Source organism: Meles meles, chromosome 7 (assembly GCF_922984935.1).
Source record: "Meles meles chromosome 7, mMelMel3.1 paternal haplotype, whole genome shotgun sequence".
Lineage (NCBI taxonomy): Eukaryota > Metazoa > Chordata > Mammalia > Carnivora > Mustelidae > Meles > Meles meles.
Window position 1 is genome coordinate 63104646 of NC_060072.1, and position 19195 is coordinate 63123840.

General features: G+C 38.4%; 1 pseudogene; it reads right to left on the reverse strand.

The window, feature by feature from the left end:
* Positions 1-5416, reverse strand: part of LOC123946353 — a 58983-nt pseudogene extending 53567 nt beyond the window's left edge.
* Positions 5417-19195: the final 13779 nt, after the last annotated feature.

The following is a 19195-nucleotide window of genomic DNA, read 5'->3' on the forward strand; positions in this document are numbered from 1 at the left end:
AGAAATGCTTTCCGTTTTATAAATTTCAAGGTAAATATCATTTTAGGTTTCGTCTTCTTCTGATTTTGCAGATATTGATTTCATTTCTAGTTCAGAAAGCGACTCTCGCTCTGAGTGGACTCAGCTTTCTCTTGTCCAAGGTTATTACTATTTTTACAGCACCATGGTATGCCAGCGAATGTTTCTCACTTCATTATCATGCCCAGGCCTTTATAATCTCGCTTAATACAGGATGAAAATATTTGTCCACTTTTGGTTTGGATGTTTGTGAGCATGAATGATTGTGGGGAATCAAATGTAGTTGTTAAAAGGGATTTCACTGATGAATACCAAAATCCCTCAGAGCTAGGGGTACACGGATTTTTAATAGGTGTGTTTATTTGATTACCATCAGCCCTGTGTAGTCTGTTCCAGTTGCTCCCTATTAAGTGACTTAAAAAAAAAAGTTAATAAGCCAGGATTTCTCAAACAAGACTGACTTCTCTTTAAATATAAATTGAAATTTATAAAGTATCTAAAAAATACTAACTGCTTTCAGCACGCAGCTTCTTTTGGAGTTAAGGACTGACTCACTTAGATGATTTGTTACGTTGCTTTTTTCCAGGTTAGCAATAAGTGTTTTAAATATATGCCAGAAAACCTGCCTTAAAAGAACCTAAAGGACCTATTATTAAAGAAACTTATTTCTAATAATTAGACACTACATTTGTTTACATGTATACTTCAGAGTGGCTCTGAAAAACTAAATTTCCACTTTTTTAACTTCCTAAAAACAGGGATAGACTTGTTCTAACCAGATTTCCTTGAGTTTATTTCAAAGTTGCTTTTGGGGCAAATGATTTGAATCGCTGTGTTGTTCTGGTTGATAGTATATGATGATTTAACCCAAATCAGTCCAGCGCTGTGGACTTTGGCTTTACTCCAAGGCCCCATGAGATACACATAGGGCATACTTTGTCTTTGCTGAAATCATGAAAATGCTGCCATTTCAGAATACGTGGTACCTGTTCCCAAATAGTAAAGTGGCCTGTTTATTGCCTTCACTCCTGAGCCTAAGTATTCCCCATGGCTCCTCTAAAACTAAATTGGGAAAGTGTCCTGTTGGTGGATATTCATTTCTGTGGGTACTCGTATTAATGTGTAGATTTGTACGCTGTTGTTACAATCATTTGAGAAGTGGATTTTCACAGGAAACTAGCAATGCTTCAATGTGAAATCTAGCTCTAATTTCACATAGATAATTCTTCCGGTCTGCACTTTTTCTTTGAGCATGTGAAATTAAAGAGACTATTACTTAATTGTACTCAAATTTACTAAGTAGAGTCTCAGGTCAAGAGCTTCCAGGGTAAAGCAATCTCTTTTACTAGCATTTGATACAAACTGCATGAAAAGTAAAATTTAAGATTAACTGTGTTTGGAAGCACTTTTAAAAGAAATCTTACAGTTACATGTACAACTATCGGTGCTAAATCAGAGGGCTTGTTTTGCTGGAGGAGATAGATCTGAGAGATAAGAACACAGAAAGCCTCAGTGGTAAATCAGTTTGACAGAAGTAAGGTTTCAAAATGTTTAAATTCGGTTTCACCGACTTCTCAGTCTACAGAATACCAAATAGTCTGTTCAAACGAATTATTTCATGATATTTCTCCAATGTTTCAGTCGTAAGAAAACTGGTGAGTGAGAAGCATTACTTTTGAAATGAAGAAAATTGAAATGAATGTATATTAGCATTTTGCACAAAAAAAGAGCTAAGTATTTCCTTTTTTTCAAGTTTTGAGAATTTAAGCAAAAATTTATTTAAATGGGGCAGTGCCAAACTGGAAGTGATTAGAAGGGCTTCCAAGATAAGTATTTCTAATTTTCTGTTTTGAAGCATTTATACAGAATCAACATTTTTGATAATGATAATATCTGATATATTTTGGATGCTACATTTTTTTAAAACATTTTATTTATTTATTTGACAAACAGAGATCGCAAGTAGGCAGAGAGGCAGGCAGAGTGAGGGAAGCAGGCTCCCTGATGAGCAGAGAGCCCAAGGCAGGGCTCCATCCCAGGACCCTGGGATCAGGACCTAAGCTGAAGGCAGAGGCTTTAACCCACTGAGCCACCCAGGTGCCCCTGGATGCTACATTTTAAAACTATCCTATGATAGTTTGGGCATACATAGATATGTGTGTGTATACACATGTATATAGCATTATCACATAGATATTACATATCTTTTGATTATTTTGAAAATTGATTCAGAAATGTAGTTTTTAAATACATGTTCTGATGAATACTATAGGTCCATACATAATAATTTATGTATTTATATATGTGTTTAGGTACATGTAATATATATGCTTCATCTCAGAGAGTTTCCTTTTAAAGATATATAGAAATATGTAAAACTAAAAAATTTGCTTCTAAGGAGCACCATATTTTTAAAAGTAACATAAATAAGTATGAAAAATAATATAATAAACCATCCTTCAATTTATTGAATATGTGTTAAATCTACTTTCCAAGTGATGAAACAGTGAACTTATATGGTTTCCTTATGATCTATCATCCAAAAAATAAAAAATAAAAGAGGGAATAAGTTTTTGTTCAGTGCTCTGGTTCTTAATCCCCAAATATCTGGGTGACCTTTTGGTGTTCTAGGGTTCAGTATCTGAGTAGGGGGCTACTTCCCTGTGAAAACATCCAGAGGAGTTGACCTCATCCCTCGTATCTCTGGTCCCAGAGTCTCTGAGTCTAGCGTCAGTGGTCCCATGAAATTCTTCAGGCCAGGAGGAATAAAGTCATTCCTCACAGGCTTCCCCCAACAATCTTGGACAGTCTTTCATCAACCAGGAAGGTAACATCACAGATGCTAAAAGAGAAACAATTTTCTAGGGAAAAAAAAAAGAAGAAGAAGAAGAATTCAGTAGTGTCTACTAGTTTAGGCAGAGACAAAATAGACATTGAAGAAATAGTAAAATAATTTGTAATGACTTTAAGACAAAATATTTTTTATATGTTTCCATTTGTTTCTCATTAAAAATCAAGTCAACTTGTTGGGGAAAGAAATATGTAGTTAACAGAGATAATTCATCTATTCATATTTGCTTATTTATTTATTTTAGCACATAGAGTAAGAATATTGTCTTTTTTGGATTTTATTCCCCAACAATTTTTTTTTAAAGTTAAGTCTTGGTTTTTCTTTTTATTTATTTAGTTAGTTTTTTTAGAGAGGAAGAGATAGAATTTTTTTTTAAAGATTATTTATTTATTTGACAGAGAGATATCACAAGTAGGCAAAGAGGCAGGCAGGGGGTGGGGGAAGCAGGCTCCCCGCTGAGCAGAGAGCCCTGATGTGAGGCTCAATCCCAGGACCCCAAGATCATGACCTGAGCTGAAGGCAGAGCTTAACCCCTGAGCCACCCAGGTGCCCCAATTCCCCAATGATTTTTAATGGGTTTTCAAAATAACTAAGGAAAAGGCAATTCCTGGGAGACTCAAAGTCTGACAAGTGAGACTCAAGACCAAAGAATCCATGAATATATATACTTCCCTGTAGTGCAACAAAAGCTATTGTTGACAAAAGTAATTTAGATATAAGCAAGTCAGTTCCCCTTTATTCCATTAGAAATGTTTCTCTCTAAGGATTGGAATCTCAGAGGCCTGAAAGAAAAGTGAAAGTAGACAATTCTTTCTGTATTTCTTTTTTTTTTTTCTTCCTTCTTTTCATCCGAACCACCAAACATTTATGTTGTGTGCATCGGGCTAGGTACCAGGGAACAAGATAAATAAGACATAGTCCCTGTTAATAAGGGCTTTATCATCTAGTGGGAAAGATAAAAATGCATAAATACAAAAAATTAAGTATTGTAGACTTTTTGATAAAATTATGTTCCTTTAGGGAAAAGGAAAGAAGCAGTTTAGTTCTATATGGGGAGATATGACAGGTCCTCATAGATAAAATGATGGTTGCGATAATTATGACCTTGTACTCACCAAGTGGACAAAGCGAAAAGAGGACTCCATATAGAAGCAGCAGCATAAGAAAAGTAAGAGACTTGAAATAAGGGGATGCATGCAGTCTAGAGTTTGTACTGCAGAAAATAGAAACCTGTAGGATTTCTTGTTTTATAAAAAAGGTGACTTGCAGAGAGGCCCATACAGATGGAAGGGAGTGGGGAGTGACTAGTTCTGCAGTCCAGGCTGATGAAGACCTAGAGACCAGAGCAGTTAAAACACTATCAAAAAAAAAAAAGAGCAATGAGCATGAAATGAAGGTAATTCAAGGAGCTTTCGAGAATTGTTTTAGAAGGCAAGCAGCTGAAATTCTCTACTTCCTTGTAACAATTGGTTGTATATCAGTGATGATTTAATTATATAAAACGTAAGAAAAGATTTTCTCTGTAGTTCCTCCATAGGGCAGGAGGTTTTTTGGCAGTGTTCAGCGGTGTTTCTCTCCCTCCTTCTCTCTCTTTCTGTCAGTTTGTCTTGTTGCTGCTTGTATCCAACAAAGTTTATGCTGGGAAAAGGAGTTTGGGCCATTTTGGGGGAAAAAGGAATTCATTTCTTTGTATGTACATTTATTAATTCAACAAACATTTATATAGTTCCTGCAGTGTGTCCCTGGGAATGGGCAAAGAAAGTGACCTGTTCCATGGCCTGGGCTTGGAGATTTCCCAGCACAATGGGAAGATCATATAGGAACCACTACACTCTGCTCATTTCCATAATGGAGGCGTGTATGAACAGCAGAGGGACACAGAAAAAATCAATGCTTGAGGTCAGAGTTGAAAAATGAATGGTTTGCCATAGGGAATGGGAGCCAGATGTAATGAATACGTTTCATATTCAAAATTTCAGACAAGAGGAACCTGGTATGTTGAGGGAAGAATAAATGGTTCAGAACAACATGGGAACATGGTCAGAGATGAGACTATTAAAAGTAGGAAGGAGCCAGGTTATGGAGGGGACCACAAGATGAAATATTCAAGAATTATGACATGCTCCGAGCTGCATAGGCAGAGAAAAGAGAATTAACTAACATTAGTTAAAGCACATCCTGGCTTGTGATGAGGGCTTCGAGTAGAGTATTTTGGTATGATGCACTGGGAAGAGCACAATTTTAAAACCAAACAAAGTTGAGTTTAGATCCCAAATCCTTTTTGTTAATTTTTAGAGCTGGGCCAATGAAGTTATTCAAACATCAATCATCCTCATAACGTTTCATACATAGCTTGCATGGCTGTTGTAAGTAACCGATGTTCACTGGACAGGATGGGACGTGGTAGGTGGTATTGTTACTAAGAATAAACACTCTGAGAGCTGAAATTCAAAGCCCTACTCGATTCCCAAGAACGTACAAGTCTTTACCAGTCAGAGGGTCACAGCCCCTTGGACTGCTTCGCTTAACAGTTGGTACATGACTCATGCTGACCAAAGTTAACCCTGAGATCTGGTCAAACAAACTTTCTTTTTCTGCCACATTTGGAGCTCTGAGAAGGTGAATCTAGAGATCTTTGTCACTGTTTGCCACCACGAAGCATGCACTGGCCAAGAAGTAAAGCTAAAATAAGAGGCAGTCGGGAAAGTGACAGTAAGTCCTCGGTCCTCTGTACCTAAAGTTAGCTCTGACTATGTACTTTTTTGGTAAAGGAGCTAAACAACAATAACCACAATAATAAAATTAACTTCTCTTTTGGCTAGGCCCAGACTGACATAAGGTTTCAGTCACTTATATTCAAAAAGACTCATAAAGTTGGAATTAGTAACATCGATACGACTCTGGCATGTGATAATGTAGGGATAGAGGGTTTGTAATCAACAAGGGAAAGAATTAAATGTTATGAGACCGCTCATGTAAATTGCTTGTTCTAGGAGTTGAATGAAAAGAAAAAAAAAACATCTTACAGCAGAAGGTGTGGTAGCTGGAGTGGAGACAGTTAAGGAAGTATTTATTCCCAAGATGGGAGAGACTTGAACATGTTTCTAGCCTACAGGAATGAAGCCAGCGGAAAGGAAAAGGTTGACAGTACTGAGAAGAGAGGGGATAATTAATGGAGGAAGGTCCAGGCAGGGGCAGGATGTGATGAATATTTCTGTTACCATGAAATCTCTAGTAAGGTCTAGTGTCTGCTCAGATGATCAATTTGACTACAAGTGGTTTTTTTTTTTTATTTAAAAAATTGTTTTAACTTCTTCAAGCTAGTTATATTTTTATGTTTCCTCTAATCTCTTTGACTTTCCTCAATCATATGAAGTCTTAAAATACCCCACTTTCCCACCAAACACACACAGACAAACAGAATGAAATTAAAACTCCATATTCAAACTGGTGAAGATTTTTCATAGCCGAAGAACACCCCAGGATAACCAAAGTCCTCTCATCAGAGCCATTTTTGCAGGTTTTTAGGTTTTCTCTACTTTTTTTGTCTGCAGTTTTGCACAATCTGATGCACAAAAACAATGAGAAAGAAGATTACGTCAAATGTATGAAAGAAATGGCAGGAATCCAATGGGAAAGACATGCCCTCCACATTTGGCAGGAGGAGGACATAGTGGCAGTGGCTTTGTAAAGTGATGAGTCACACTTGAACAGAGGCTCTGGAAGGAATTAGTTCAAGAGAAGGCTGGAGAGCTCCCTTAAATGTACCGGGGCCTCAGGCCATCATTAGCTATCTGTGTGTGATCCTAGCGAGGCAAAAGAAACCCTCAGTTCTTCAGCCCTTTTCTCTAGAACCAGCAAAGGAAAATATCCCTAGCTTCTTATGTCTCTGTGCCATGTAGAAAATCACAGCCCTTTCTCTGTTCTAGTGAGAAAACAGTTCACAAGCACTTTTTAGAAAACTTTATCTTGACCCAAAGTATATAATATAGATTTTAAATTTTGTAATTGGATGTCTCGGAAGGAAAGATTGATCTGCTCAAAGGTCACTGGGTCACAGAATTAATGAACATAAGACAGACTGGGCAAGAGATGGATGAGAGAGAAGAAACCTGTTTATTTAACTCGGAATCAATCATCAAAAACAAGCCTCAGACTGGCAGCAAATGACTAGCAGATGGGCAAACCCCCAAACAACTAGGCAAAGAACAGAGAAAAATTTACATTTAAAAACACGCCTTTTTTTTTTTTTTAAAGATTTTATTTATTTATTTGACAGAGAGAGATCACAAGTAGACAGAGAGGCAGGCAGAGAGAGAGAGGGAAGCAGGCTCACTGCTGAGCAGAGAGCCCGATGCGGGACTCGATCCCAGGACCCTGAGATCATGACCTGAGCCGAAGGCAGCGGCTTAACCCACTGAGCCACCCAGGCGCCCCTAAAAACATGCCTTTTGAACACTATGATAAATATCAACTGCCATGTATTCTTGGGTTAGGAAACGGCCCAGTATTTGATGTCTTCAGGAGGGATGGGCTTTTTGCAATAGTGTCAAAAATAAATATAAATATATACCTAAATGACAGATATTCTCTGGATCCTGTTTCTGGTACCAGTTCATGGTAACCCTATCACTTTGAAGGGCAATAGTATTTTGGTTTTAAGATAATGAATCCCACTTCGAGCTTGTGATATGGAAGCATATGACTCTTCATTATGCTCTTGGATATGGCCAGCTATGACCAGAGAATAAAAAGCGGTTAGGCTTTCACAGGCTGAGTTATCAAAGTGTGACCTAAATCCCCACAAATTGGTTTTTAAGTGAGGTGTCATGAAATCAATAGAATGCTCCAGTAGGTAATGAAACCAAGTTTGTCGATTGGCCCATGAAGTATTGGTTGATAAAGTGACGCTCTTTGTCTCTAACGCACTGAGTGATAGATTAAGGAACAGAGTGTTGGCTCCAGGCCTCCTGAAATGGAGCAAGAGCTGCTGGGCTAGAGGCCGTTGTGCAATGCTGTCAGAAGACAGTCTCTGTGTGTGCCAGAACATCAGCTCATTTCTAGCTGTTAGCATATAAAGCTTGCTTTTCTGTTCATTTTGAAAGACCAAAAGTACTTGAAATGAGAGGGGACAGACAACCCTCCCAGTTCTGGGAACCTGGAGAGAAGCACAATGTCCATTCAGTTCGATCATGATCAAATGACTTAAATGTTTCATTCTTCCATTTCCATTTTGCTTGGGAGAGTAACCCCGCCACGAGATTCATGTAGAGTAGAACTGCAATGTCCACAAACTGTGATCATCCCACCGTGTGCCTAGAATGGTGGCAGGAGAGCCAGTCATCTGAAGCCCTCAGTGAACTCTGAGGGGATGTCCTGTCATAGCAGTGGAGCTGAGGGGATTTAACTTTTCAAAAATTGCCTGAGAAGAGTGTTCTTTGTCTCTTTTCATTTGAAAGTTGCTGGAAGCTGTAGGTACGTGAGAGCTGATTGTCTCCGGTCTCCCTCTGCATGGAAATTCTTGGCTTTTTGCCTGGTTTACTTTACAGTTAGTGTTACCTCATTATTCTTATTTTTCTCTGGTGTCCTGCCTTGAAGAGCTTTTCCTGACTATGATTTTTCTGTCTCTCCTCTCAGAATTGACCATGCAAAACTCTAATTGAGCACGTCAAAGCGCTGCCCTCAAGGATGTGGTAATAGTGACTTCTGCCTAAGCATCCCAGTCCAATATTAATGTCATACTTCTGAGGAGCCCTTTTCAAAGAGTCCAATCTGATACAGTTTCCTCATGCTACAGAATAAAAAAATCTAAGGCATATTTTTAAATGGAATAAAGTAGCAATCATCATGGTCAGGGGCCACAGTATTACAGTAAATTAAAAGAGCTGAGAATAGCATCTATTCTGTGCCCAGTCCTATGCTGGGTGCTAAGCTTTTGAAGGACGTCAGTTCTGATGGCTCACATTAACCTTCTGAATTAAATGGCATTGTTTTTATTTGCTACTAAGTCCCAGGACTAGGATTTGACCCCAGCTTGTCTCCTTCCTAAAGTTTGCTCTCTGTCACATTACACGGGGCTGTTTCCCAATTGAAATAATACTTTTATTATAAATTTAAGTCCTATATTCAGTGTTCATTTACATTAAGTACTGCATTTTATTACCTATCCTCACAAAAATCTTTTGTCTTAATAGGGATTAACTCTTTTTTACACATGAAGAACTGAGGTAAACTGAGGTAAAGCTGAGGGCGGGGGACATCCTCTGACTTGCTACAAAGATTAATCATGTTATAGGATTGAGGTCTTCTGTGTTGAATTGCTGTCATTTACATTAGATCACATCATCTGTTTTGGGGTATTTATTTTGGGATAGACCCAAAGCAGTTAAAATCAATGATAGATGTATCAGGATTTCCACTAATAACCACATAATTTTCTCTGATATTACTAAGGCCGTACGTAAGAGGTCTATCATACTACTGAAGAGAAAAAGAATTGTGAGTTCCCTGAGGGCAAGGAACCCTGTATCCCCAACGATTAACACAGGGCCTGGCAAATAGGAGGTACGCAATGAATAGTTGCTGAGTGAATGGAGAATAACTTCACATTGACACATTAAGACAGAGCTAGTTAGTGGGGAAAACAAAATGAATAGACAGCATTTGTTCATAGGTGGAATTGTAAAGCTGCAACTTTTCAACTTGTCTGTGAAAACTGATAGAAAAGAGAGAATACGTCTTTTGAAAAGGCTTCACTGGTAAAATGTGTCCTGAGAAATGTTTTTTAATTTGAATATGTATATCACACCAAATTCATCTATACATAGATAATCCCACTAAAGTTACCAGTGAGGAATCTCTTTTTGGATACATTCAGAATGGCCTAAGAATTTGCTGGTTCTTCCAATCAATAATTTAAAAATTTTAAGTGCCTACAACATCGTGGTTCTCAGTACTGGAGGTACAGCAGTAAACCAAATGGAGAAAAATTCTTCCATCTTATACCATACACTCAAGTGTAGGAAGAGAGAATAAATAAAAAGTTAAATATATACTCTCTCAGGGCGCCTGGGTAGCTCAGTGGGTTAAAGCCTCTGCCTTCAGCTCAGGTCATGATCTCAGGGTCCTGGGATCGAGCCCCACATCGGGCTCTCTGCTCCACAGGGAGCCTGCTTCCTCCTCTCTCTCTCTGCCTGCCTCTCTGCCTACTTGTGATTTCTCTCTGTCAAATAAATAAAAAATATAAAATATATATATACTCAAATGGGGATAACCACAATAAATACAAATAAGACAGGATAAGGAGTACTCTGTGTGTGTGTGTGTGTGTGTGTGTGTGCGCACATGTATGTGCACAGGTGATGTTTAAAACACAGTGATGCAGGAGCCCTCACACATAAGAGGATGTCTGAGCAGAGATATGTAGGAGGTAAGTGGCTGTAGATACTCAGGGGGGTGAGAAAAGCATTTTTGAAAAGGGACTGGTAAGAACAAAGTCCCAAAGTGTGGAGTGTGCCTGGAATGTTAGGAGGAAGAGGCTGGGGTCAGGACAGAGAATTTGGTATTCAATAAAGTCAGAGAGGATGATGGATGTAATATAGGGCCTTACAGATGGTTGTAAGGGCTCAAAATCTCTGCATGGAAACCGTTCATGGTCTGAGAGCAGAAGGACATGATTCAATTTATCCTGTATCAGGGTTACTCTAACGGCTTTCTGTATTATGAACTGACCAGGGGCAAAGAGGGGAAGCTCTTAAAGTCATCCAGGTGAGAGATGATGATGGTTTTCTGAGATAGTAACAGTAAAGTGGTAAGAAGTGGCCATAATATGGATATATATTTGAAGACAGAATTGCTAAGCTTTGTCAAGGACCTGGGGATATGGGGTAGAAGAAAAAGAGATCTGTCAAGGATCATAGAGAGGTTTTAGTCCTGAGCAAAGGGAAAGAGTGAGTTGCCATTTACTAAGATAGGAAGGACTAGAGGGTGTGGAGGCTCAGGAGATGAGGAATTCAATTCATAGATGTTAAAAAGGTTATTGGATGTATGAGGCTGGAGCTCAGAGGAAATGGCCCTGCATGACACAGAGACTGGAGAGTTGTCGACTTATAGAGGCATTTAAAGACTGGAGATGGAATAAATTCACCTGAGCAAGTACTGTTCGTTTCATGATTGAGCATAAACAAAGATGAAGTCTACGCTCCATGTTTATTGCAACATTATTCACAACAGCCAAACTATGGAAGCCACCTAAGTGTCTATCAATGGATGGATGGATAAAGATGTGATCTATATCTCATATATATCACATGTGCCACCCTATATATGTCACATCATCTATATAATTGTATCATACATGTATGTTGTATATACATGTATATATATATATCTCACATCACACACACACAATGGAATTATTCAGCCATGAGAAGGAAGCTAATCCTGCCATTTAACACAACGTGGATAGATCCTAAGGACATTATGCTAAGTGAAATAAGCCAGACAGGGAAAGAATAATACTGCAAGGCATCATTCATAAGTAGAGTCTTATAATGAAAACAAAACAAAACAAGAAACAGTCAAAGTCATAAATATAGAGTAGAAGACTCGGGTGGAGGCTGAGGGAAATAGGCAGAAGAGGGAAAAAAAAAAAAAAAAAGAACACCCAGTGAAGTAGGAGAAAAAAAAAACAGGAGTATTCACTATCTGAAAACCAAGTAATAGAAGTGTACTAAGGAGGATTAATTAATGGTGCCACATATTGCTGGAAAACCGTGGAAGATGAGAGTCAAGAGCCTTAACAATGGGAGATTATTTGTGACCTCGACAAGAGCTGTTTCAATGGAGAGATGATCCCCAAAAGACTGGATTGGGTTGGATTGGATTAAATAGAGCATGAAGAAGAGGAATTGAAGGTAACGATAAATATAATTTTATATTTCAGTTAAGTGCAGAGAATTGGGAAGGACAGAGATTACTGGAATAAGGAGAGAGGAGAGAAACTAGCCTTCATGCTAGGGGGCTGAGTGGGAATCTGAGTGAGAAGGAGGCATTTTTTCTGTTGGAATAAAAACGGTGAAGGGAGACTCCAATGATATATTTGAAGACATAAGATATTTTCCTGGTAAAAGGATTGGATATCTCAGAAGGCTTAGCAGAATGTTTTTAGGAACTGGAGAAGGGTAGGAGAAGAGGTTACCTTAGGAAATAGAGCCATATAGGTTTGGGGTCTCAGAGATGGGTAATAACCAGAAGTCAAGGGCTTCTTATGACTGACACAAATAACATTAATAGATATAATTGAGTAGAATTAAATGTGATAGTTTTAAAGAAAATTATAGAAATAAGGTTGTGAGAGCATTAGAGATGAGTGAGGAGGAGATGGGAGGATTGCCCAAAGTTATGAAGAGCACCAGGCATTCTATTACATGATATCTCTAAATACCAAATATTTCCTTCTCTTTTGGGGTGGTTTATTTTTAGCCTTTTCCCTGACTCTGATCTTACGCTGTGCTGTAACAGTCACTAAATAAATATCTGTTGAAAAAAAGAATTTAAGAATGAATACATGATTCCAGAAGACAACAAAGGGCTGACTAAAACTTCATTCTAGATGGGACGGAATAACTTGGGGTAGACCAGCTCTGCTAATAAGGACAACTAGAAAAGCCCATAAAATGGTGTGATGGCGGGGCGCCTGGGTGGCTCAGTGGATTAAGCCGCTGCCTTCGGCTCAGGTCATGATCTCAGGGTCCTGGAATCGAGCCCCGCATCGGGCTCTCTGCTCCGCGGGGAGCCTGCTTCCTCCTCTCTCTCTCTGCCTGCCTCTCTGCCTACTTGTGATCTCTCTCTCTGTGAAATAATAAATAAATAAAATCTTTAAAAAAAAATGGTGTGATGGGTTTGACAGTATCAGAAGCTGTTGAGGAAATAAACATGAGGGCACTGAGTTGGGAGGCTGAGATTTGGAATGTACCGGTCATGTGGCTGATTTTCTCTTTAGGAGAATTTGGACAATTCCTGGATTCTGGGGCTGCATAGGATTGAAGACAGCAAACTACTTGGTGCTCAATGTCCAATAGTTCTTGAAATGTCTGGTGATTTCTCCTTTCCTTGAGTGTACAGTCACCTGAGTGAATAAGCAGAGGAAAGGACTATGGGAACAGCCACACTTTACCCTTCCATGCTGTTACAGGGTCTCTCTTCCTCAGGCTTCCTAGAACCCAGGCAGTGGGTTCCAAACCTGAAAATTGTCTCAGTTCTGAAAACCAGGCAAAGAATTGTGATGTTTTCTTGGTAATTTCCCTCATCTTCCTACCACCCCACACCCTGCTCTTTTATTGCTGTTGTCATTATTGATTTTGAGCAGAACCGTTGCTGGCTACCCACTTCTCTGTCTCATGGGGATGCCATACCCCATTGATCATTTGCACTGTTCCCCGTGGGTTATGCCTGTGGGGCTGCTCCTCTGCTCCCTCTCTGAGCTTTCTGGTGTTAGGATCATTGCAGGCTCATTTCCACCCCCCCCCCCCTCAAGCTTATTTAAACTTTTTTTTTTTTTTTTTTAATGTTTTGTTAGTCAACATGCCTTTCCTGCTGTCTAGGAGCTGGGTTCCTTCCATTTGGGCTGCTCTCTCATGCTACCATTTGGTTTCTCTTTGTATTTTATTCAGCTTTTTGAGCAAATTTAATCTGATATCAGCATCTGAGTCATAGATGAGTCACAGAATATTTAGTTTAAAAACTATGAATTAATAAATACCTCTTGCCCCTGGGAGACCCACTATCCTCTTAGCTCTTGGCATTCAAATCCACCCATACAGAAGCAAAGTGAAATTTTCTTCCTGAAGAGAAAAAGCATCTTCTACAGTATTTTTCTCACCATTGTCTCGTGTCCCTACTATACTGTGCTTCTTTCATCTTATAGAAAGATAGACTTTCTGTCTTTTTGAAATATGGTTGTCAGGATTTCTGTGTTTGAGGTAAGACATCAAATGTAGTATTTTAAAACATTAATAAAACTCTATGTATGTTTGTATATTGGGAAGGAAGCTGAGGAAGGGTTCTGGAGACAGCTAGTTCCTTAGCTACTATCTTCCTGGGAAAACTTGGGGGCAAACTAACATTTTAATTGAAACTATGATTTTCATTACATCAAACCTTTATCATTTATCTTCTTTTCTTGAATGGAAAGTAGCATGTGTTACAGTAGCAAATATATTAGAGAAGAAAAGCATCAAAGAGGGTATACTTAAAACCTTTTGTTGAATGTGTGATTTATAAAGCAAACTATTCTATAGTTAAGAGCAAATGGCATTTATGAAAAGCTAAACTCTAGTTTTCAGAGTTAAATTTTATTTGCTGTGAATGTTGTGTTTTAGATACTTGCTCAAGTTCTGTATTATATATATATATATGTATATATGTATGTATGTATATATATACTTTTTAAAATATTTATTTATTCTTTTTGGGAGAAAGAGAGTGCACAAGTGAGCATGAGCACAGTGGGGAGGGGTGGAGGGAGAGGGAGAGAGAGAGCCTTAAGCGGACTCCGAGCTGAGCGCAGTCCAAGTTAGGGCTTGATCTCATGACCCTGAGATCATGACCTTGAGATGAAACCAAGAGTCAGATGCTTAATCAACCTGCCATCAGGTACCCCATATGCATATGCTTTTTAAAACTTTTCTTTTTTGGCAATTTATTAATTTTCATTATTATTGATTAATTGATATTTTATTGCTGTATAATTGCTATCCTTTTCTATTTCTAATAGGAAGGAGTATATATTAAGCATTATATTTTTTAGGGTAACAATGAGAACTTAGTTAACATATGTCAAATTTCTTTTAAAACTATTAATTCATGATGGCAATGCCTACCACTTGTAATAAGTTCTTAATCCACACAGCAATTTTGTGATACAGATTTTATTCTCAATTCACAGATGTAGAAATTAAAAGTCAGAGTTTAATACCTGTGTAAAGGTTATGTGCAGGGTGCCTGGGTGGCTCAGTGGGTTAATGCCTCTGCCTTCGGCTCAGGTCATGATCTCAGGGTCCTGGGATCGAGTCCCGCATCAGGCTCTCTGCTCAGCCAGGAGCCTGCTTCCTCCCCTCTCTCTGCCTGCCTCTCTGCCTACTTGTGATTTCTCTCTGTCAAATAAATAAATAAAATCTTAAAAAAAATAAAAATAAAAAGGCTACGTGCATATCAGTGGAAGAGTCAGGAGTTAAAACCATTTTGTAGCATACAGATAGCAACATTTGGTTATTCAAACTCTAATCTAGGTTCTGCTGTGAAGGAGTTTTGCAGATGTGACTAAAGCTGCTTATCAGTTAAATTGGTGGAATGGAAGATAATCTTGTACCGTCCTGAATCAATTCTTTGGAAGTCCTTTAAAACATGCTCAGGGCTTTTCTGAGTGGAGAGCCTCCCACCTGCCATCATTAGCCTCCACTCCTCTCCCAGGGAGTGGCTTCTGACATTCCTTTCCTGACTGCTTGCCCACCAGCCCCCCCCCCCCCACTTGTGTAGCCAGTCCCCACACTAACATAAACAAAAAGGCATGTATTTGTTTATGGATATGATTTCCCCCTGGTTTTCTTCTCTGGTTGAACCTTTATAATACTCTTGTTGCCTTCACTGCAAATCTAATACTTGAGCAACTTGAATATTATTCAGATTCAGAATAGAAATATGGGGAGGGAAAGGTGAGTTTTAAAATAGGGTGGAGGGAGAGAGGAACCAAGAGTCTTTATCATTATATCTTTATGCCTTGATGTTGGAAGCACAGTTTCTACAAAGAATTCTTTTCCTGTCATTAGAATGACTCACGTTCAACAACTTTTGACATCTTTTCTAAAATTACATGATATTAAAAAAATATAACTTGTAGATTATATCAGTCTTGGATTGGTAATACTAAGAGGTATGACATATCATCATTTTTCAGTGTAAACCCTTGAATTTGAATCCAGAAGTTTTGGATTACAGGGAAAGTTTTGCTACTCTTAAATGTGTACCTGAAAATTCTCCACAGATTTGTGCAAACATTACTTTTCTGCAGAGCACTCGCTTATAACCTGCTCAATAGTATCCAAGAAAAAGAAATTTCTCTTTTAATGACTGAATACTGGAATACAAGATACCTGAAAAAAAAATACTTTTATAGACTGAATGTTTGTGTCTGCCTCAAATTCATACGTTGAAGCCCTAACCTCACCCCCAGTGTGACTGTACATGGGGATGGAATCTTTAGTAGAAGTAATTAGGGCTTCATTCATATGACCTCATTTAACCTTAATCCAACAGAACTGATGTCCTTATAAGAAAGAGAGACCAGAGTGTTCGGGCTCTCTCTCCTTCAGGGGACAAGGAAGAGGTCATTGGAGCCCGCGTGAGATGGTAACCACCTATAAGCTAGAGGACAATCCTCAGAATAAACCCTATCTTGCTGGCCCCTTGGCCTTTGCCTTCTGGCCTTCACAACTGTGAAAAATTAATTCCTGTTGTTTAAGCCACCCAGTCTATGGTATGGCACCCCCAGCAGATTAGGAAAAATACTAAACATAAAAGATAACATTTTACTAAAAATTAATTGATAAATCATGTGTTCTTAACTGTCTCAAAAAGCGTAGACTATAAAAAGTTGTTAAAACTTTTGATTTTCTTAAGACCATCATTTTAAGCTACATGAAGTTCATGCAGACATGGCAGTAAGCCTAAGAAATTTGGAAGAAATAGCAGGTTATGTGATTTACAGCATTCAGTTTAGGGTCCATCTGCTTGTCCATCTCCGATCTGAATAACAGGGCGACAGTAGATTCCTTTCTGTGTTTCTGAGGTTGTTAGCTGCGATTTTTCTGTTTGTCTCTTAAGAAGCAAGTATACATGATATGATCTGGTGTCTTACTAAGAGGATGTAATGAAGACAAAGGACCCAAATCATCCCTTTCACATTAGGGATTGTTGGAAGTTCTAAACAAATTCCTACATGTTGGTGAATCTCCAAACTTCAGCTCATTTTTTATATCTACAGAGGGGGAAAAAAGTGACTCCTAAGACCACATAGCAAAATCCAAGTTGATTATACTTTCATAAAATATTCTTCCTACTCCGACTTTTATCCTTTTATTTGAAAACTAAATCTCTGAGTTCCTGAGTGGTTAGGGCAGGTTCCATGGCACACAATTAGGTAAAAATGGTATTATGAATGATTTAAGGCATGAACATTTAAGAGTATATATGGAAAAATGGTTGATTAAATAGAATAAACATGAGAATTGATGAAAAATTAAATGTCTTAAAAAATGTCGTGAAAGTCAGAAAGAAAATGCGTTTTCTGAAATGATAAATTCATTTTTTTGTGAATTATGATAAATTCACTTTTTGGCTATATATGTATGGATTCTAGTTCTTCAGGTTTACAAAACCTGCTGAAGTGTTCTTAAGTGAGGAATTAATTTATCTATTATACCGCCTATGAGGCTTTGATCTTGAAATCAACCAAAGGTATAAGACCCATGTCCTAGAGGGCAATGGACTCTGATTCCAGACCCAAATTACAACCTTTGTTCCTTCATGGGCTTTTAGTTCTAATTACAGTGGATTTATTCTCCAACAGGATATGGTCTTGGCTGCACAAGTGATTTCTACAATGATATCCCAGTTAAAAGTAAAGGGATCCCTATGAACTTATGAAAATAATTATATTTCCATTAAAATTAAAGAGTTAATATTTCTTTCTGAAGTATGAGAACCAGTCTTACGGATTTCTTAGAAAAAAAAAGATACTATTTAAAGAATATTTCCTTTCAGTCTATTAAAACATTGTCTAAAAAACTAAGTGTTAGAGATAGAAAAATATTAAGAGGCTTTCATATACCCATCAAAAATACCAATATTCCAGAGATACCTGGATGGCTCAATTGGTTAAGTGTTTACCTTTGGCTTAGGCCATGATCCCAGAGTTCTTGGATGGAGCCCCAAGTAGGGCTCCCTGTCCAGTGGGGAGTCTGCCTCTCCCTCTGCCTCTGCTTCTCCCCCCTTCTTGTGTGCTCTCTCTCTCTCTCTCTGAGTCTCTCTTTCTCAAATAAAATAAGTAAAATCTTAAGAAAAATCAATATTCCAAACAAAACGTATGAAATCACAAAATAGATTCCTTTATCCATTCATTCAGTCCTATATGATTAATTATTGAAGAAGGGTAATACTCTCTATTGAGATACATGTGTAACTATGTCATAAGAATTTGAAGTTTTTCCCCTAAGTGTTGAGTATGGGGTAAAAGGATCAAGCTTTCTTTTTTATTTTTTTTTGTTTGTTTTTGTTTTTAAACATTTTATTTATTTATTTGACAGAGAGAGATCACAAGTAGATAGAGAGGCAGGCAGAGAGAGAGAGAGGGAAGCAGGCTCCCTGCTGAGCAGAGAGCCCGATGTGGGACTCGATCCCAGGACCCCGAGATCATGACCTGAGCCGAAGGCAGCGGCTTAACCCACTGAGCCACCCAGGCGCCCCAAGCTTTCTTTTTTAATGAAGAGGAGAGAAGCACAGGCCTCCCCTCCTTTCCTCCTAAGGGTATTTCCTTAACACATTATTGTCTCAATAAAAGTCTCAACCTTTTGATCTCACAATGCAAAGTCTTAGTCCTTCTGACCACTGGAACTATAAACACCTTCAGAATTAGTTCAGAATTGTCTCTCAGGGTATCAGGACACATGTGTACCATTTTATCTTCCAAGAAGATTTGAGAAGTTCTAATTATTCTTTTTCCACTTAAGTGTATAAATATGCATGAAATTCTATCCAGCCTTCATAGACACTTTCAGGCTACCTCCACATGTATGTAAATATGAAGGGGTTACTTACTAATGAATTCTGTTTTTTCTCTCTCTTTATTACTGGTGTGGAAGGTGTTTTGTTGGTTTCCCACTTGGCTGCAGGAATTGTGACATTACCTTATAAAATATAAGCTGTTACTTCTAACAGGTTAGTCTGCCATAGTTTCATGGATGTTGCAGAACATACAACACTCCTGGGTCAGAGACAAGGGACTGTTTATTACTCAAGCAATGCAAGTGGCATGATCATCATGTTCACATCAGCTGCCCTTGCTTATCGCTTTCTGGAAGGACCCATGGAAAGGGGCCAGGTGGATGCTGAGCATACAGTGAGTTTGCGTTATAGAAAATGGAGTTTAGGAAACTCAAATCTTTTACAATAGGCTCCCAGGAAATGAAATGAAATTTACTTGAAGGCGACATTAACTGTATTAATTGGGCCTATAAATAACCTTGCCCCCAGCTGTGGAGAGAAACACTG